Source organism: Oryctolagus cuniculus, chromosome 1 (assembly GCF_051225735.1).
Source record: "Oryctolagus cuniculus isolate XC-2025 breed Fujian yellow rabbit chromosome 1, ASM5122573v1, whole genome shotgun sequence".
In the NCBI taxonomy this organism is placed as follows: Eukaryota; Metazoa; Chordata; class Mammalia; order Lagomorpha; family Leporidae; genus Oryctolagus; species Oryctolagus cuniculus.
Genome location: NC_142867.1, coordinates 148,186,646 through 148,208,119, shown reverse-complemented (window position 1 = coordinate 148,208,119; position 21,474 = coordinate 148,186,646). Strand labels below are relative to the sequence as shown.

Genomic DNA, 21,474 nt, shown 5'->3' with positions numbered 1-21,474 from the left:
CTGCGGGCGGCTAGCAGCTTATGCGCCGCAGGTCACCGAAGACAGGCACGAATTAACATCAGTAAGGCCTCCCCACAACACAGCAATTAGGAGGCTTGGATTCGGTCTGCCTGATTAAGGCGGTAAGCACCAGCAAGCAGCTCGACCAGAGTATGAGCTGCAGCTCACCGAAGATAGGCACGAACCAACACTAATAAGTCTCCCCCACAATACGGCAATGAGAAGGCTTGGATTCGGTTTGCCTGATTGTTAGGGCTTGTAAGCCCCTGCGGGCAGAGCAGAGCATGCGCTGCAGGGCACCGAACACAGGCACGCATCAGCGCCTAAAAACCTCCTCACAACATGGTGAAGAGAGGACCCGGATTCGGTTTGCCTGATTGATAGGACTTGTAAGAACCTGTGGCAACTCTAGCAAGCAGAGCAGAGTGTGTGCCACGGGGCACCGAAGACAGGCGCGTATCAACGCCAAAAATAAAAAGAAAGGGGATCTGTGGGGAGCAATCCGGACTAGACTGAGTTACTGGAATTAAGACTTATTCTATGCATCTGCTCTCCCACAATATGGCGCTGGGAGAGGAGAAAACAGCTTCTGCACAGCTGCCTCCAGTTCAACCAATAAACTGTAGGACTTGCTCCTGATTGGAGGAGAGCAGCGTACTCGGCGTGTGGGCAGCCGAGTTAGGATTGGCGGAGGAGGACTATAAAGGAGGAGAGAGACGGCATTCACGAGGAACATCTAAGGGGAACATCTAGCTGAAGGAACACCTGTGCAGCCCCCGAGAAGAGCTGGCCGGCGGTGTGCCGCTCCCCTGCGGAAGTGAGGAATGTGGCCAGGGGGAACCGCCCTTCCACGGAGGTGGAAGGGACAGTAGCCAACCCGGGAAGAACCAGCAGCAAACCCGGGGAGGGCCGAGCAGACGAAAGAACAGCGCAGGGTCCTGTGTCGTTCCTCCATGAAGAAGGGGAGCGACAAATTGCTAGAATTTTTTGAAGATTTTTGCATCTGTGTTCAGCAGGGAAATTGGTCCGTAGTTCTCTTTCTCTGTTGCATCTTTTTTAGGGTAAGGAATTAATGTGATACTGGCTTCATAGAAAGAATTTGGGAGGATTCCCTCCCTTTCTATTGTTAGGAATAGCTTGAGAAGAATTGGAGTTAGTTCTTCTTTTAATGTCTGGTAGAATTCATCATTGAGGCCACTTGGTCCTGTGGTTATCTTTGTCGTGAGGGTCTTTATTATTGATTCAATTTCTAGTTGGTTATGGGTCTATTTAGGTTTTTTTATGTCTTCATGGCTTAATTTAGGTAGTTTGTATGTGTCCAGAAATCTATCCATCTCTTCTAGATGTCCCGGTTTGTTGGCATATAGTGCTTTGAAATAATTTCTGATGATTCCTTTTTTGTCTGTAGTGTCTATTGTACATTTCCTTTTTTCTTTAATTTTATTAATTTGGGTCTTCTCTCTCCTCTTTTTGATTAGTTGGGCCAATGATGTGTCAATTTTCTTTATTTTTTCAAAAAAACAGTTCTTTGTTTTCGTGATCTTTTGTATTATTTTTTTTTTGTTTCAATTTTCTTTGTCTTCTCTAATTTTAATTCTTTCTTTCTCTTACTAGTTTTGGGTTTGGATTGCTGTTGTTTTATAGATCCTTGAGATGCAGTGATAGCTTATTTATTTGGTTCCTTTCCAATTTCTTGATGTAGGCACCAGTTGCTATAAACTTTTCTCTTAACATTGCTTTTGCTGTATCCTATAAGTTTTGATGTGTTGTATTGTCAACTTCATTTGTTTCTAGAAATTTTTTGATTTCTTTTGTGACCCACTGTTCTTCAGGAGCATGTGTTTGCGTATCTTCTAGAGATTCCTGAGTTGCTGATTTCTAGCTTCATTGCATTGTGGTCTGAGGAGATGTGTGATATGATTTTGACTTTTTTGAATTTTCTGAGACTTGCTTTATGGCCTAGCATGTGGTCATTCCTGGAGAAAGTTCCATGCACTTGTGAGAAGAATGTGCATTCTGTAACTGTAGGATAAAAAGTTCTGTAGATATCTGTTAGTTCCATTTCATATGTAGTGTCAGTTAATTCTATTGTTTCCTTGATGATTTTCTGTCTGGTTGATCTGTCCATTGCTGAGTGTGGGATATTGAAGACCCCCATTACTGTTGTATTTGATTCTATTTCTCCCTTTAAATAATTTAATATTTCTTTTAAATAGTCAGTTGCCATGTAATTAGGTACATATACATTTATAATGGTTACATCTTTCTTTTGAATTGATCACTTACTCATTACATGGTTCCTTTCTTTGTTTCTTTTTCTTTTTTTTTTTTTTTTTTTTTGACAGGCAGAGTGGACAGTGAGAGAGAGAGACAGAGAGAAAGGTCTTCCTTTGCCGTTGGTTCACCATCCAATGGCTGCCACGGCCGGCATGCTAAGGCCGGCGCACCTCGCTGATTTGATGGCAGGAGCCAGGTACTTCTTCTCGTCTCCCATGGGGTGCAGGGCCCAAGCACTTGGGCCATCTTCCACTGCACTCCCTGGCCACAGCAGAGAGCTGGCCTGGAAGAGGGGCAACCGGGACAGAATCCGGCTCCCCAACCAGGACTAGAACCCGGTATGCTGGCGCCGCAAGGCAGAGAATTAGCCTAGTGAGCCGCGGAGCTGGCCTTTTTCTTTCTTTTAATAGTTTTGTGTTAAAGTCTATTTTGTCTGATATCAAGATGGCTACACCAGCTTATTTTTGTTTTCTGTTAGCATGGAATATCTTTTTCCATCCTTTCACTTTCAGTCTGCAAGCATCTTTGTTGGTGAGATGTGTTTCTTGTAGGCAGACAGGTTTTGTTTTTTAATTCATTCAGCCATCTGTCTCTTTTTACTGGAGAGTTGAGGCTATTTGCATTCAAAATGACTATTGATAAGTAACGACATTGCTTTGCCTGCATTTAAAGCAATTTTTGGTAGGTGAAGATTAGCTGTTTCCATTTTAAACTATAATTTTAGTAATAATATAATGTCTCTATTATTATATTATTTGTTCCTTTCTTGCTGTCTTCCTTTGTGTTGAATGATTTTTGGTCCTGGTATGCTTTGATTTCCTTTCTCTTTATTTTCTGCTTATTTGTATAGTTTGGATAGGTTTTTTCTTTGTCATTATCACAAGCCTTACATTAAATAGCTTATAGTTATAATGGTTTGGTTCGTTCTGATGACAGTTTGATGTCAGCAAAATTTCTATATGTTTAACCTTTCCTCCCAACACATTTTGTATTACTGATGTCATAATTTACATCTTTTAAAATTGTATGTTCATTAGTAAATTATTTTAAATGTAGTTATTTTGGCCATTTGTGGGATGTAGGGGAGACCGATAGGAGAGAGATCCCACAATTTCTTGAAAATGATTACTAGGCAATGTGAACATGAGTACAAGAGTTTACTGATACTAATTTTTTAGGTTATAAATATACATTTTATGAAAATGTAACAGACTTAGTTTTTATAAAATGTTATACTTTTTAAACCTAAAGTTAGAAGGTACAGATGGTTTAGGGAATATTTTTGTACGTTTCTTTTTAAAAGAAAGTAAAAATTGTCAAAGGGGAGTTTATATAGGATGAAAGAACTTTCATTGTTCTATCCTTCTCCATCCTAGTACCTCTGCAGAGGTAGGCTATGTTTTTTGTTTTATAATTGTAAGTAAATATGTATGGACCACGCATTTTGAATTTTGTCTTTAAATTTTATCTATATTCTTCTTTGCTGTAGCAGATAATAGAAGATATATGAGGCTCTAGCTCTCTTCCTCCACCCTTCCCATCTTCCTGTTTTTTTGTTGTTGTTGTTATGTCACTATCAAGTTTCTCCTTTTGTTACCTTTGTGAAAATGTGTGATTATGATGAGTGTATTAACTCCGTACTCTTTCTCTCTCTCTCTCTCTCTCTCTTTTTTTTTTTTTTTTGACAGGCAGAGTTAGACAGTGAGAGAGAGAGACAGAGAGAAAGGTCTTCCTTTCCATTGGTTCACCCCCCAAATGGCCGCTATGGCCAGCGTGCCGTGGCTGTCGTGCTGCGCTGATCTGAAGCCAGGAGCGAGGAGCTTCCTCCTGGTCTCCCGTGCGAGTGCAGGGCCCAAGCATTTGGGCCATAATCCACTGCCCTCCCAGCCCCAGCAGAGAGTTGGACTGGAAGAGGAGCAACTGGGACAGAATCTGGCACCCCAACCGGGACTAGAACTTGGGGTGCCAGTGGCGCAGGCGAAGGATTAGCCAAGAGAGCTGTGGCACAGGCCTTAACTCCCTATCGTTATGCCCAGCTTCCGGGGACTGCACTTTCAGAAGGCAGTAAACATATTTATTGCATTATATGGCTATAGTTAAGTAATCTAAGCTCATACTTTGTGGGTAATTCTAGTTATTGAAAATTAACAATTGCTAAATAATTTTTAAGTTTAGATAAAGCTAATATTTATTTAGTGCTTATAATGTGCCATGTATCATTCTAATTGCTATATAAGCAAGAATCCCAATTTTTTATGTTTCTTTTTACATACATTAATCCTCAAATAACATTATGAGGGGGTTGATAGTATATTTTACTTATATTTATGAAATGGAAACTGAAACATTTAGAAATTAAGTAATTTGTTGAAGGTTACATACCTCAAAATGATAGAGACAGATTAGAATCCATATAGTCTTGTTCTGCTTGAAATAGCTTTTGCTGTCTAATCATAATCTCTTGGTTCTTGCCTTATGCTAGTTCAGTGTGCTCTCTGAGACCCTTCCAAGGAATCTCTGCTCTGCAAACCTTAGGTGGATATAGCTTCTGTTGTTTGCCATCAAGAACTCTGAAAGATTCAGAATAATGATGAAATAGTTACCTAACACTTGTGTACTGCAGGTTGTGCTAAATGCTTTAAATAAATTATGTCACCAAATCCTTCACAACAGTAGACTAAGGCTGGTATATTACATGTTCTTTTGAGAATGTCCTTGAGCGGCTCTGCTTCTGTGAAAGCTCTTGTAATATAAGTAGTACACAAAATAATATATGCCATATATATTATATATGCTATACATTATGGTACTTTAAAAATGTCATGAGAAAATAGCATTAAAGTTTATTTTGGTGTAAATATTTTAAAATTCAGGGTGTCATGGAAAACGTTCATTATGAAAAAATACATGAATTTCAAAACTTTTTGCACCAAAATAAACTTACCTTTTAGCTCTATTTTCCGTGAACTTTTGGAAGTACACTTAGATATGTAATATATTTGTATACAATATATAATGTAGGGGCAGGTGTTTGGTGCAGCAACTAGGACACGGTTTGGGATGTTTGCATCTCATACAGGAATAACTGGGTTCAGGTCCTGGCTCTGCTTTTAATTATAGCTTCCTGATAATACACACCCTAGATAGGCAGCATGTGATGGTTTAAGTAGTTGGGCCCCTGTCACCCAAGTAGGAGATCCAGAGGGAGCCTAAGTCTCCGGGCTTTGGCCTGGTCAGTCCTAATTGTTGCAGGCATTTGGGAAATGAGCCAATGGGTGGAAATCTCTCTCTGTTGTCTCTTTGCCTTTCAAAAATAAATAAAATACAATATGTAATATGTGTTATAGATATTAAGAACGTTATATACATATGAAGAATGTTATTTCCTAACCATTTGTGAATCAGATACTTTGTGTACTAGTTTATTTACATTATCTCAGGCCATTCCCACCAGAACTACGTGGAGTAGATTTATTATCTATTTAACAAAAGAGAAAATAAAAATGGTAAAGGTCAAATAATGTTGTCAAGATTTATTTATGAGTTGCAGAGTTAAGATTTGAATATGACATTTTTTTTGCTAAATATAATGTGTCTACTCTTAACCCTGTAATACCTGCCTCTTCCACATCCCTGTACTTATCTGGGAAATGTTTCCTTTTTGTTCTGGACTGTGGTAGCATCTATATTTCACTGGTTTGTTTCTTTCTCTTCAGTTGACTCTGAGGGACAGCAAATATATATTATATAGACCCCTATATATTATCTATCTATCTATCTATCTATCTATCTAAATCTGTATTGGCCACTCTACATCCTGTCCTCTGTCTATGCAGACATCATTATTCAATGATCACCATGTCCAAGTAAGCCATCTCAAGAACATAGCTTCTCTTCTACAGGAAGTCACTCCCACTTAGTGAGAGAAAGATCCCTTTTACCATTCAAGAATTGTTCTTATATAACTATGCTTAATAAGTTGTTGATGTGTTGCTATTTTCTCTGACAGATGAAGAAAAATGATCAAATAATTAAATAAGTCATTTATTTGAGGATATTAGTACACACCTCACTGGGTTTTTGTAGGATTCATTGAATTAATGCACATAATACTCTTCAAATTGTATGTTAGCATGGGCAGTTAGCTATTAGTACTATTACTCAGAATCTATGTTATACTAGAATTGGTGAATCCATTAAAATATAAAGGATGCCGGTGGTTTCTGAGGACTGGGAGGGTAGGATGCAGAATGGGCAGTAACTGCTGGATAGGTGTGGACTTTTCTTTTGAAAACTCTTGCAAGTTCCTAGACAGCAGCTTCTCTTCCTGCGGTTGGGGTGATGAAATGTTTTGGAGCTAGATCGAAGTGATAGTGTTCAATACTGTGGCTGTATTAAATGCCATTGAATTGTATGGTTGAAAGTGGTTGGCCGGCGCCACGGCTCAATAGGCTAGTCCTCCGCCTAGTGGTGCCAGCACACCGGGTTCTAGTCCTGGTCCGGGCACTGGATTCTGTCCCGGTTGCCCCTCTTCCAGGCCAGCTCTCTGCTGTGGCCAGGGAGTGCAGTGGAGGATGGCCCAAGTGCTTGGGCCCTGCACCCCATGGGAGACCAGGAGGAGCACCTGGCTCTTGCCTTCAGATCAGCGCGGTGCGCCAGCTGCAGCGCACCGGCCGCAGTACACTGGCCGCGGCAGCCATTGGAGGGTGAACCAACAGCAAAAGGAAGACCTTTCTCTCTGTCTCTCTCTCTCACTGTCCACTCTGCCTGTCAAAAAAAAAAGTGGTTAATTTATGTTATGTGTATTTCCCTTCAGTAAGTCACACAGGTTGTGATGGATCACGCAGGTCTAGGGAGACACTTGAGAATGTATAGCCTTAAAGTTTGTATCCTGTGCTCTTCCATCCCAGATGTGGTATCATAGTCAGAATTTAGACCTAACCCTTTATCTAAATTACATGCTTTTCATGTTAACATGCTGCTTCAGATATTGGGGAAGTCCTTCCTCAGTGGTAGATAGCTCTGTGAGTCTGGGTTGAGAACTGTTGAAGAAGTGTCCCCACCCCAGGCAAGAAAACAAGTGAAGTGTTGAAGCCCTTTATAGTTTACAAAGCTGCTTCATTGAACAATTGGTTACAAATAAGAGGAAATTTCCATGTGCTGAGTAACTTATTCAACGTGAACGGTAAACATGACTCGAGGAGAAGTGGAGCTAGAAGGGAACCCTTGAAGTTCATAGAGACTTCTCTTCTGCGCTTGGCTCCATCTTTACTGAATGCAAAAGAAACTCTAAGACTTTAGGGCTTGGTCTTTTAAAAGGAAAGTGACACAGGGCTGGTGCAGTGGCACAGTTTGTTAATGCCCTGGCCTGAACCTCTGGCATTCCGTATGGGCGCCAGTTCAAGAACCAGCTGTTCCTCTTCTGATCCAGCTCTCTGCTATGGCCTGGGAAAACAGTGGAAGATGTATCAGGTCCTTGGGTCCCTGCACTGATGTGGGAGTCCCAGAAGAAACTACTGGATTTGGATCGGCACAGCTGTGGCCGTTGTGGCCAACTGGGGAGTGAACCAGGGGATGGAAGACCTCTCTCTCTCTCGCTCTCACTCTGGCTCTTGCTCTCTCTGCCTCTCCTCTCTGTGTAACTCTGACTTTCAAATAAATAGATAAATCTTTAAAAAAATAAAGCAAAGTGACATCAGTGGTCTCAGTAGTCTGTAAGCAATGCCATTGCGCTTGCTGGGGGCATTTTTGGGGTGGGAGAAGCCATTTAGTCTAGGCTAAATAGATTTTAGGGATTTTACTAGACTGGGAGAATCTTCTTGAGAAGTCAAACTTCACATCATCCACTGCTAATCTCAATAGTTTGCTTTATTTGTAACTGTGTAAATGTGTTGTAGCAACAACCAAGTTCATAAACACAGCCAACTCATTGCTCATTCATAAACAGGAAGGTTTTAATAAACAGTCACCTCTCCTGTGAAGGCAACTTGACATACAAAATTTGACTAAGAATTAAGTGGCCAAAAAGGTCTTAATTTATTACATGTTATTCCTTGTATTTGTTTTGAAGGGATTTTGAGGTGGCCTTCACACACTTTCTGGGTCTTTGGCACAAACAGGGAAGCCCAGACTTCTGCCAGTACTGTGTAGCCCTGGCTGTGATGTTGCAGTGAACACAGGGGGAGGGGAGAAGGGCTACTTTTTATGGTTACAAAACCTTAAGAAACTTCTTGAAAACTTTCAGATGTTCTTGTCTATCTTTCATTATGAATTATGTATCTTTCCTTGCCACTGGGGATTTAAAGATGAATGGCATGTTTTCTGCCTCCAGGAGCTAACAGTCTAAAGGAGAATGAAGTCATATAAAGCGTTACCTGATGAAGAGTTGATAAGGACTATCCTAAAGTTAGTGGACTGAAACCAGATGAATAGAGGTATGAGGATATTCTTCATTTTATTTTTAATTGACATGTAATTTTTGTATATTTTTATGGCATAACAGTGTTCTACTTTGATGTATGTCTATAATGTGTAATGGTCAAATCAGGGTAATTAGTATTTTTTAAAAAAAGATTTATTTATTTGAAAGGAAAAGTTACAGAGAGAGAGAGAGAGAGAGAGAGATCTCCCATTTGCTAGTCCATTCCCCAAGTGGCTGCAATGGTCAAGGCTGGTCCAAGTTGAAGCTAGGAACCAGGAGCTTCATCCAGGTCTCCCACGTGACCCATCTGCTTGGGTCCTCTTTCACTGTTGTCCTAGGCATATTAGAAAGGAATTCGATCAGGTGTAGAACCACTGGAATTTGAAATAGCTCCCAAATGGAATTCTGGCTTTGCAAATGGCAGCCTAACATGCTATGCCACAATGGTAATTAGGATTTCTAACATTTATAATCACTGTGCTGTCAGCCTTAAAACTCTGTGAGTTCTTTGTTTTGATTTGTTTTGTTGTGTTGAAGGATTATTTAATTTATTTGAAATAGAATGACAGAGAGGGGGAGACAGAGAGAAAGAGATCTTCCAACCAGTGGTTCACTGTCCAAGTGGTGCAAAGGCCGGGACTGGGCCAGGCTGAAGCCAGGAGCCTGAAACTCCCTCCAGGTCTCCCATATGGGTGGCAGTGCTGCAAATACTGGGGCCATCTTCTGCGATCTTCCCAGGTGCATTAGCAGGGAGCTGTATTGGAAGCAAAGCAACTAGGATTTGAACAGGAGCTCCAGTATGAAATGCCAGAATCCCAGGTGGTGTCTTAATCTGCTGCACCACTACACTGGACCCTCTAGTAGATTCTTGTGAAATATATAGTAAATTGTTGTAAACTGTAGTCACCCTACTATGGTATAGAACACTGGAATTTCTACCTATCTGTAGTTTGATGTTCATTATCTGACTTCTGAGGGGAGGTTTAATTATGTTGGCCAGAGTCAGGGTGGAAGGTACACTATGGTTTGAGAGATGACATTTCAACTGTGTTGCTCCCCATCTTCGTGGAGAAACGACACAGGACCCTGTGCTGTTCTTTTGTCTGCTCGGCCCTTCCCGGGTTTGCTGCTGGTTCTTTCCGGGTTGGCTACCGTACCTTCCACCTCCGTGGAAGGGCGGTTCCCCCTGCCACTTTCCCCACTTCCGCGGGGGAGCGGCACACCGCCGGCCGGCTCTCTCAGGGGCTGCTCAGATGTTCCTCAGGTGTTCCTTCAGATAGATGTTCCTGGTGCATGTTGTCTCTCTCCTCCTTTATAGTCCTCTTCCACCAATCCCAACTCGGCTGCCCACACGCCGAATACGCTGCTCTCCTCCAATCAGGAGCAGGTCCTGCTGTTTATTGGTTGAACTGGAGGCAGCTGTGTAGAAGCTGTTTCCTCCTCTCCCAGCGCCATATTGTGGGAGAGCAGATGCATAGAATAAGTCTTAATTCCAGTAACTTAGTCTAGTCCGAGTTGCTCCCCACACAACTGAATCTTCATAAGGATTTCTTTCGGCAGGAAGAGTGTGGGAGGGTGTATGTTTATGAGTGGGGTAGGGAATAAAGCTTCCCAGAGCTATAGAGGAACACAACTCTGAGCTTAGTTGAATTGAAATGTTGAAAGTGTAGGTGACCCGTTTTACGTTCACGTAGATAAGAATACAGAGAATAATGGAAAAATGACACAAAGAGGGAAAATGGTCTTTTGATATGATGGGAAGGACAAAGATTCCTGTTTTCCTAAGGGCATATAAATGCTTTTCAACTACAGATGTTGGAAAATGTACCATTGAAGGTCTGTCTTAGCAAATATGTAGAAGAGGTGGTAAATACTTTAGGAGTAGACACTACTTTGTTGTCATGGGCTGAAGCAGTCTTGAGGCTTTTGGCCCATTTGTGGTCTTCCATAGATCTCTGTTTCTTGCAGCCATTTAATTTTGAGATCTGGGCCAGCATCATGGCACAGCAGATAAAGCTTCTGACTGTGATGCCAGTATGCCATATGGGCACTGGTTCGAGTCCCAGCTGCTCTACTTCCAATCCTGCTCCCTGCTAATGTGCTTGGGAAAGCATCCAGAGAATAGTCAAAGTGCTTGGTCCCCTGTGGGAGACCAAGCATGGTCCTCCATGTGGGAGACCAGGAGGAAGCTCTTGGCTCCTGACTTTAGCACTGCCTAGCTCAGGCCATTGTGGCCATTTGAGAGTGGACCAGTGGATGGAAGATCTCTGTCTCTCCCTTCCAACTCTATAAAGTCTGTCTTTCAAAATAAGTAAATAAATCTTATAAAAAATTTGAGATCTATTTTGGCGATTAATTTCTAGTAAATGTCCATATTCATTATATGTGAGTAACATTTGTGTTTCAGCATATTTTCTGTGCTCTTATGTCTGATTTTGTTCACCTGAGGTTAATATTTTTTCCGTTTTGAGGAATGTAACTCCATTTTTGCCAAAAGAAGTCAATGAAAAAATGGCACATCATTCTATAAAATTCTAGTGGATAATATGTTACATTTTCCAATATAAAAATATTTATATATATTATATGCTGACTATTCATCATTTGCAAATCCCAGTGAACTCTTTGTCTTTTTCCATCCTGCTTTGCACCCAACACTCTGCTTGGTCCTTCTTGGCCACTGGAATCCAAAGTATAAGCAAGAATATCTCAGCTTCTTCACTCTCTGTGCTTGGGCAGCCACTCTTCTCCAAGGGGTGCTGAATTTCCTGATATTGCTTGCTCTGCCACCTTTGATTGGTTTCATTCCCTTAGCCTTGCCTACATCATTGCACACAGCCTCTTATTTCACTTATTTCACACTGCTGCCTTTGAGCAGTGTGTTTCTTACAGACCCAAATGGTGTATTATCTAGGTGTGCACTGATAGGGTATTGAAGGCATATGCATGGTGTTTTATATTAGTATAGTTAATTTATTAAATAGAATGAAGTCAGGTACAATTATAAACCCGCTTTTTTCTTCACATTAAAAATACGATGGACCAGATTGAGTTCCCAGCTCTCTGTTTTCACCCCAGGCCCACCCCAAGGCCTTTGTGAGCATTTGTACTATGACCCAAAGGAAGGGCACTCTGTTGGTCTGGCATTCACTTTCTCTTAAACATGTAAATGGAATTTTAAAAAGTAATGTAAAACATTAAACACTGCTTATATAATTAACTTAATATTCTTTAGGACCTTTCTTCCTCACTTCCTGAAAACATCTTAGGTAGGGTCACTGCCCCCTAACTCAATTCTGTCCCAAAGCTTAGGTTCAGCAGAAGGGAAAATGGGCAATGGCTGCTCTTTTACTCTTTTATTCTCTGCCCCATCCCCACTAAATTTCAAGATTGCGGATCTTGGTAAATGACCAGCGTGGGAATAAGATACCATCTTCCCCCTCTGATAGGCAGGTCTCTGAGTCATTCATTCAAAGTCTGTTTCAGTTGGCTCAGGTAGGTGACAGCATGCCTCTCATCTCGACATAAAAATTCACCTTTGAATAACTTTGTCTTTAATGAATCTCCAGTTTTCTCTTTTATAGGCTGCTGAGGAGATAAGTAAAGGATGGTTTTGACTCTCTTACTAATCTTGAGGGGACATGTCTAGTGCCACCCTCAGATGATTCTATCACCTGTTCCAACACCTTTGAGGTTTGAGATAACATTGTGAGATGTCAGAAAATGTTTTGCTTTATATCCTGTTATTTCTGCAAATATTAAAATACATATTGAGAGAATAAAAATAAGATCATAAATTGAAAGAAAATTCAAAAAGAAAAGATTATTGGGAAAATTGATGGAGAGGAATATCAGGAGAAGTGGAAAGAGAAAGAAACAGGACCGGCAACCAAGAGATCCTGGCAGTCCTGTTAATCTCTTGCTATGCATTAGCTGACTCTCAGTCCATGACTGTGCTTGGATGCTACAGTGTATTTTACTTGAAATGAGTTTAATGTAGTAGAGTAAGCGATCAGTTCAAAATGCAAAATAAAATAAAATAAAATAAAATAAAATAAAAATTTAGGAACAGTGTACTAAATTGCTCAAATGATCTTTTATTTATTTCACACCTTGAAATTATTTCTCTTACATCCATTTCAGCTCTCTTAAGTGACAACCATGATGTCTAGGAACAGCAGCCCTCATCTATAGATGTAGAGGAGGGCCCTGATTGCTCTAACTGCTTAGAGTAATTGAATTTCTTTGTCATCCAGATACAGGTTTAAGTCAATCAAAGGATTATATTCCCTGAGCTACCAAAATTGTATCAGGGTTAGTCCAATGAGACTGAAGCTTGGGACTTGTAAATGATGGTTCTAGAAGCTGACCTTGGCCTTCGTTCTGTCCTTGGGTGTTAATGAAGAAGCTCTATGAATGCTGCTGGCAGTCATTTTGTGAGCAGGAATTCCAGACCAGGAATAAAGCCAGCATACAGAGGCAGGCAGAATTCTGAACTGCAGAAAAATGAGCCCAAGTCTGGACTAAACCACCCTGGATTAGTAGTGTTCATCTACAGGAGCTAGTAGTAGGATTTTGTTATTTGCCACATAAACAACCTCAACCAATAGCAGCTTTGCTCTACTTGAGGAGCTTAATGAAAAGAAACTGGGCTCATTAAAAGGTGATTCTTTTATAATTTCAGAATATAATATACAAGGATTCCTGACTTAGGATGGCATGATTTAAGATTTCTTTTCCTTTATTGCAGTGTGAAAGCTTACCCATACAACCATGACTTTTTTTTACTTTCAATAAAATAAACAAGATATTAAACTCTTTATTCTAAACAGGCCTTAAAAATATTAGGTGATTTTGCCCAACTACAAGTTTGTGTAAGTGTTCTAAGCATGTTTAAGGTAAGGTTGGCTAAGCTATTCTATTTTGGTAGGTTAGTTTATCAAATGCATTTTCCTTTAAAAAATATTCTGTCCCTTTCTCTCTCCCCTCCTTCCCTTTATTCCTTCATTCCCTCCCTCCTTCTTTCCTTCCTTTAAAAAGAGAGAGTGGCTGGCCAGCACCGCGGCTCACTAGGCTAATCCTCCGCCTGCGGCACCGGTACACCGGATTCTGTCCCGGTTGCCCCTCTTCCTGTCCAGCTCTCTGCAGTGGCCCGGGAGTGCAGTGGAGGATGGCCCAAGTCCTTGGGCCCTGCACCTGCATGGGAGACCCAGGGAAGCACCTGGCTCCTGGCTTCAGATCAGCACGGTGCGCAGGCCGCAGCATGTCAGCCACAGCGGCCATTGGAGGGTGAACCAACGGAAAAAGGAAGACCTTTCTCTCTGTCTCTCTCTCTCTCACTGTCCACTCTGCCTGTCAAAAATAAAATAAAATAAAAAAGGTAGAGAGAGAGAACAAGAGAGAGACAGAGATAAAGGTCTTCTATCTACTGGTTCTCTCCCAAAATGCTGAGATGGCAAGGGCTGGTCCAAGCTGAAGCTAGATCAGAACACTATTTGAGTCTTCCTTGTTGGTGACAGAGGCCCAAGTATTTGGGCCATCACAGGCTGCTTCCCAGATCTATTGGCAAGAAGCTGGATCTGAAGCAGAGCAACAAGTAACTAGTTCCAGCCATTCAGTATGGGATGCTGGTGGTGCAGGTAGCAGTTTAACCCAGTATACCACAATGTTGGCCCCTAAATGCATTTTCCACTTATCAATATTTTCAATTTACCATGAGTTTATTGAGACAAAACATGATTATAAGTGAAGGAGTGCCTGAATATTTATAGTTTCTGTTCTATGCATACTGAAAATGATCAAAACTAAGATCTCCAAAGTGAAACCTCAATGCATAATTCACATAGAATAAAGGATATGAGATTTTAAGGAAAACAGACCTTTATTATTCAGTCAAAGGTAAAGGGCAAAATGTAGATGAGCCAAAGTTGAAACAGTTTGAAATAGGAACAGCTATTCTGACATACTTTTGCTGAGATGGGCAGAATGGAAATAAAGAAAAGGTTATGCTAGTTTAATAGCTACTGGTTGCCAGTTACTTTCGTGTACATTATCACACTGAATTCTTACAATGATATTTCAAGTTGCTATCATCTCCTCCATCTCTATCCTCTAAGCTTCACATTTGTGCAAACAGGATCAGAAAGGAAAAACGATTTGTTCAAAATCATATGGTTACTTAGTATCAGAAAGTGAATTTGAGTCCATATTATGATCTTTCTTTTAGAAGCACATTTTTAATTTATTTTCATTTTATTTGAAAGTAAGAGAAAGATAAACAGACAAGGGAGACATCTTCCATCCACTGGTTCACTCCCCAAATGCCTGCAAAAACAGAGGTTGCACCAGACCAAAGCCATGAGCCAGAAACTCAGTCGAGTTCATCTCCCATGTGGGTTGCAGGGACCTAAGTACTTGAACCATCATCTGCTGCTTAACAAGGCATGCATCAACAGGAAGCTGGAATTGGAAGCAGAGCCAGGATTCATACCCAGACATGGGTCTTTCAAGTGGCATCTTAACAGCTTTGACAAATGCTCACCTCTATGCTCTTTCTATACTTTTGTTGTTTCTTTGTGATACTTGATACTTGAACATAGCTAGAAACTAGAGGGATCCTAATGCCAGCCAGGATGGCAGCACCTTTGCTAATGCTTTCTTGCTATGTTTTCAGTACATCATTAACAGTTGCTCTGTGTGCTTGCAGTCCCTTTCATTGCAAGCCTCATGCTTTCATTTTTTTAAAAAAAAGATTTATTATTTATTTGAAAGGCAGAATGACAGGGAGAGACAATGGAAAATATATTTCCTTCCACAATAGCCAAGTCTGGGCCAGGTTGAAACTAGGAGCCCAGAACTCCATCCATGTCTCTAACATGTGTGATAGGGGCCCAGTGCTTAGGTCATACTCTAGTGCTCTTCCAGGATTTCAGCAGGAAGCTGTATTAGAAGAGGAGCATCCAGGACTCCAATTGGGTCTCCCATATTGGATGCCTATGTCATAAGCAATGGTTTAACCTGCTGTGCTATAACATTTGTCTCTCACTTTTTTGATGTGTATGTAATTTACAAATGACATAAATTGTCTTAGGAATAGCAAACACAAGGGAGGAATTCGTTTCAGCAGTGTTTGCCTCCACAAAAATATGATGCTTCATCCTGTTGCACTGCTTCCTTCTTGTTTTCCTAAAAGAATGACTAACCCTCTGCCAATATGATTAGTGTTGGAGAAATCAGTTTCTGAATTGTTATTCTAGAAATTGTCTTTTACTACTTTGCTAAGTCCTCCTGTGCTATCTGCTTGGCTCCAAAACTACCGCAAAGGTTGAGAAAAGCTGCTAAAATTGTAAAAAACTCTGTCTGTGGCAGAAATTCTGTGGCATTTGTATAGGCTTCAGAGGATCATGCTCTTAAGATCACCAGGGCACTATCTGAAGATGTCAGGTCTTCAAAGGTGGCCCTTTTGTGAACACATCATTGTTCACCAAAATCATCAGAACCAACCTCATAATTCATGGCTCATCCCTTGCTCTTGGGTTAGTCATGTCAGAAAATTTAAGGAAACCTCTATTAGTTTTGATGGTTTAATACTATCTTTCTGCATTGATGCTCATGAGAGTGCTTTCTTAATAGTGTTTACTGTTCTTTTGATCTGTTCCTTAGATTTTCCCCTATTTTTGTGATCAAACTCACATGCTTCTTTTAAAAGATTTATTTATTTCAAAGTCAAAGTTGGGGGGGGGGCGGCTGGAGAATCTGTCATCCACTGGTTCACTCTCCAACTGGCTGCAATGGCTGGGATTGGGCCAGGCTGAAGCCAGGAGTCCAGAGCTTCTTCTGGGTCTCCCACATGGGTTGCAGGGACCCAAGCACTTGGGCCATCTTCTGCTGATTTCCCAGGTGCATTATCAGGGAACCAGATGGGAAGTGGAGCAGCTGGGTCTTGAATTGGTGCACAAATGGGTTGCTGGCATCATAGTCAGTGGCTTTACTTACTATGCCACAGCACCAGCTCCTAGGTTGAAATTTTGACAGGTGCTAATACTAGTCCTGGAAGTTCAAAGTATCTTAGCAATCTCTAGAAGCAAAGATTGAGGTGGAAATTTTTAGGCAAGTGATATAGTAAGGGAGTGCTGTAATGGTAAGAGGGAAAGAGAGCAGGTAGAGGAAGAAGATAGGCAATGGATGTACTTTGGAGAGTGAATTGTTCCATGACCCCTCCTCAGCAAGTAGGGTGGGCTGATGGCCTTGGCTGTGGTGTATCCCTAGAAGTGGCATGGATGGAAACTAATGTCAACTCAAGCTTTTCCAAACAAGGCTTCTCTGTCAGGCAAGGACAGTTTTTCTGGGAATACTTGATGTCTGATTAGCAGGCAATATCTATGTCATCTGGGGGATGAGTGTATTAGAATGACACAGGGATCTGGATGGGGCACCAGCAACATCTGCTGCACAGTGACATATGAGGTTTACTCTTGGATCTAAAGGAGCTGCACATACATAGATAATTGTAGAGCAATGTAGAGATGGAGTGGTAGAGCTAGGCACAAGAGTATCAAGGATGAGCACACAAACCAACCTGGAGTGGGGGCATGGAGTAAAAGCAAGGTGGGGATGGTTCTCCAGGAAAATTTCTGCAAGAGAGTGATTCATAAATGGAGTCTTACATGGTGAAACAGGTGATAGAGTAGAGAAAGGACATTTCAGGCAGAGTCCAAGCATGAACATTAGTGGACAGAGTTATACTATAACTTTTCCAGTGCCCCAAGCATATTCAGGTTTTAAGGACTCTCTTCTCCATTAAAATAAATTAAAATTACATTTTGACTGCACTGATGTAAATATGGATGTATAATTTTATTCTTTAGATTTCAAAAGAGATTAAAACATATTCATGGGCTCCTAAAAGCATCATGGGCCTTCTCTACGTTGCCTACTGTGTTCATGGGATAAATGGGCTTCATAAGTGAAGATAGGATCTTATGGAAACACAAGTGTGTGTGTGTGTGTGTGTGTGTGTGTGTGTGTGAGAACTGCTGCAGTGTGAAGTATGTCGCTATTTCTGTTCTTGTTTTTTTCTGCCATCCCTTGCCTATCTGGATTCCACCCACTCTTATTACCCTCTCCCAAGACCAGGCTCTACTGAGATTGTATTGTGTTGCCCAAAATTTGTGGTCACCTGAGCCTGCACCATGTGACCTTACTTAGAAGTAGGGCCTTTGCAGATGTAACTAGTTAAGTTTAGGTGAGCATCCATAACTAGGAGAGGCCATAAACCCAATGATGTGTGTCCTTAGAAGAGCAGGAAAGAACATACAATGAGCAGAACCCCAGCCATGTGACTCTGGAGGCAATATTGGAGTGATGCAGCTACTACCAAGGAATATCATGGTTTGGCCATAACCACCAGACAGAAATAACCACACACCGCATACTCTAGCAGTTATGGATGCATGGGATTGCCTTCCTATAAGGCACTTTCACTAATGGGGCCAATTTATTAGAAGTTATGAAAGAGGCATGGAACAGGTTCTTCCCTAGAGCCTGCCAGGGGAGCATGGACCTGCTGACATCTTCATATTGATTTCTAGCCTGTAAAACTGTGAGGGAATAAATATCTGCTGTTGTAAGCTAGCTAGTTTGTGGGACTTTGTTATAGCAACCACAGGAACTAATATAGGTTGTGTGCAAAATGTCTTGTCTGAATCAAAAGCTCCCTTTCTTTGACTGTCGGGGCACAGTTGGGCCCAGACTCCTAAAGTCCTTGCCTATTATTTTTTGAGACTAACTTTCCACTTCTCAGTACAGATAGTTCATCTCCTGGCACTAAGGGGCAAGCTGAGGAATGTATAGATCTGACCCCACTAGGTTAATTTCTTTTCTTCTTTCATTGTATGACACTTATTATCAGCAGTGCTGTATGCCAGAAGAAAATCGAGCAATGTCTTCAGGGTTGGAAAGAAAACTATTTGCTTTTGAATACAGAAATGGGAGAGGAATCTAGGGGTACTTATTGTTTAATATTTTTCTTTTATTATGTCTTTCAGAAGGTATAGCTGTCAATAAATATTCTGTCCATAAAACCAGGCTTTTCCAGGTTTCTAGCTATTTAACTGTGTAATACATGCAAAGGTTAGAGTCATATACTGCGATATTCCATAAACTATGTGCTACATGACAGGATGGACCATATCTTTCTATTCTCAATATGCAGTATGTGATACACTACCTGGAACATCATATTTTTCAGTAATAAGTGGATTCATATGTTACTGTACTGATTACCAAGGTTATTTAGCTCATGATGGTCACTGGTTGGATCTTCCTTGCTATATAATGTGCACATATCCTAAAGGTTTATCTTCTGAATGGGAGAATGATTTTGTAGGTGGGCTGTATGAATGAATAGCTATTCTCCAGGCATTATGTCCAAACCTGTACCTGTCCTCAAAATCAGATACTTTCCACTTAACTGTCAATACACTTATCAAAGTACTGTACTTTAGATACAGCAGGAATACGGGAATATCAGTGCTAAGGTACAATTTGACATTGCAAGTGATTTAAATTGCTTCATTTCTACTATGTTTATTGCAGATGAAGATTAATATTAACCTTTACTGAATATATACTATGATCCAGGACCATGCTAAGCTCTGTGTATACAATGTCTCATTTAATCATCATGACTAATTCATGGGTTATTGTTACCAACACTTTACTGATAAGAAATCTGAAATGGAGATCAGAGCTGGGATTCAGATTTTTCTCCCTAGTGTAAAATGTTATGCAAGTGAATCTCAAGCTTTAGTGAACCAAAAATATCTAGGAGAGTTTGATAAAAAAACATAGATTCTTAGCTCTCAATAATAGAAAATCAGTGAGTCTAATGTAGGCTCAGGAATCTATCTCTTTATGGTGACTTGGATGCAAGGGCTCTGTGATCCATACTTGTTGAAGCTGTGCTCTGTAATATGAGATGTGAGATTATTTTGTCTCTAATATCTTTCATTCAACACCATTTCCCCCTTGTGTGTATCTGGTTATTCTGGTACTATTTGTTGTCATGACTCTTCTTCCCTCAATACTTGTAATTTCACTTTTGTCATTTATCATGGGTCACTATGTCCAAGTTCTGGACTTGACTCTCATATTCTTTTTGGTCCATAAAATTCTTTTCATTATCCAATATAAACACATTTTGAAAAGTTATGTTGTGGTTCAAAGGGCAAGAATTCTTGGAAACCCCATGGTTCATATTGTGAATGCATATAACAGTAAAATTTAGAAATGATCATATAGAAAGCAGTGCTCAACATTTTCAAGAACTATGTTTAAATATATCTACATGGAATACCAGATAAACTCTCTGGTATTTTAAGAAATCTGTGCACAGTTTAGCAACCTCCAGGAATTACTGTTTTCCCTCCCTTTCATAGCTTTTCTTTCCTTAAACCTCTTTTGCCAAATCAGGAAAGAGCATTTTGGAAAGCAAGCCATCTTTCATGAAGGGTAGGTTATCTGTCGTTTAAATGTCATTAGAAAATAAAGGTAAAATGTAGAGATAGGATTGTTCACTTCTCAGGAGTTCTGCTTTTTCCCAGCAATTTGTATCAGCCTTAAAGAGGGTGCCTGTTGTGCATTTAACTTGATTGATTCTGATTTTGAAAATGAGGGAAAAAAAAACCAGCTTAGACTATTTTCCCACTGTAATTTGAGGCTTCCATTTAAATATGGTTTGATGCCAGCAAGGTAATTTTGACAAGCTCTTAAAAATATCTTTAGTTCCTATAGTATTTTATGAAGCAGGTTTAAAAACTAGTATTTGGAACGAATCACTGATGAGGAAACTAAGGTTCAGAGATGTGAAATTATTTAGCTACAGCTATGAAGGAAATTGTATAAATAACCCGAGATCCCACTGGATTACTTTACAATGAGTTCTGAGGCTGGAGGCAGTTTCCCAGCTGGATTCACAGGAAGAGCAAATGCTTTCCATTAGAATGGTTCAGGCTTGTGATACCCAAGTTTCCATTTATATCTGAAGTCACAGATAGTCAAGGGCTGACCTAACTGGTCATAGGAAAAGTGTGTGGGCTAAATGAAGGGTTGTAATCCAAATGATTACAGCATGGCTGTGTCAGACCCTGAACACTAATATCTCAATAGTACAGAAAGAGTTTTTTGTTTCCCTCTAGTGCAGGGTATGTGATGGCCTCAGATAGGCTGGCTGTGTAGCATATTTCTTTTCTTGCTCAGTGAAAGGCCAAACAATTAAAAGAGTTGAAGGAATTTCATTTTTCTATAGCCTATCACATGGCTCATGGGACCTCAACTGATGTTATTAATTAATAGTCAATGGGGAGAAGCAAATGGGTTTGCAGACCTAAGAAACCACCCACAGTCACTGTGATAATGGAAGAAGTGCACAGGCTTTCTTCCTTCTGCACAGAGAGTCTGGTTTCTGCATCTTTGGAGTATGTATTATTCCTTGAGATTTTCCTCAAGTAGTATGCACAATTCTCCCAGTGATCTGCTGACTATATATATATATATATACTTTCTCTTCTGCAGCCCAGTCATATTTATTTGTCAATTAGAAGTAAAGGTCATTACATCATTTGTTGAGGCTGACATTTTCCTGGGTAACTGTTCTACCTGACTGGTGGGTAGATAATCCTTGAGAAAAGATGTGAGTCTTAAGTGAAGGTGGAGTGGAAGATCCCTTGGAGACTATTTCTCAAGCTTCTATGGTAATAAGAGTTACTCTTATTGGT

The 21,474-nt window shown here is 40.5% G+C and overlaps 1 long non-coding RNA gene across 1 annotated transcript in view; it reads left to right on the top strand.

The window, feature by feature from the left end:
• LOC127491315 (uncharacterized) overlaps positions 1–21,474 on the top strand; it is an 82,218-nt gene that overhangs the window by 43,473 nt on the left and 17,271 nt on the right. The window contains exon 2 of the long non-coding RNA XR_007919939.3: positions 8,609–8,711. This is a non-coding gene — a long non-coding RNA (uncharacterized LOC127491315). The remainder of the gene's footprint in view (positions 1–8,608; positions 8,712–21,474) is intronic.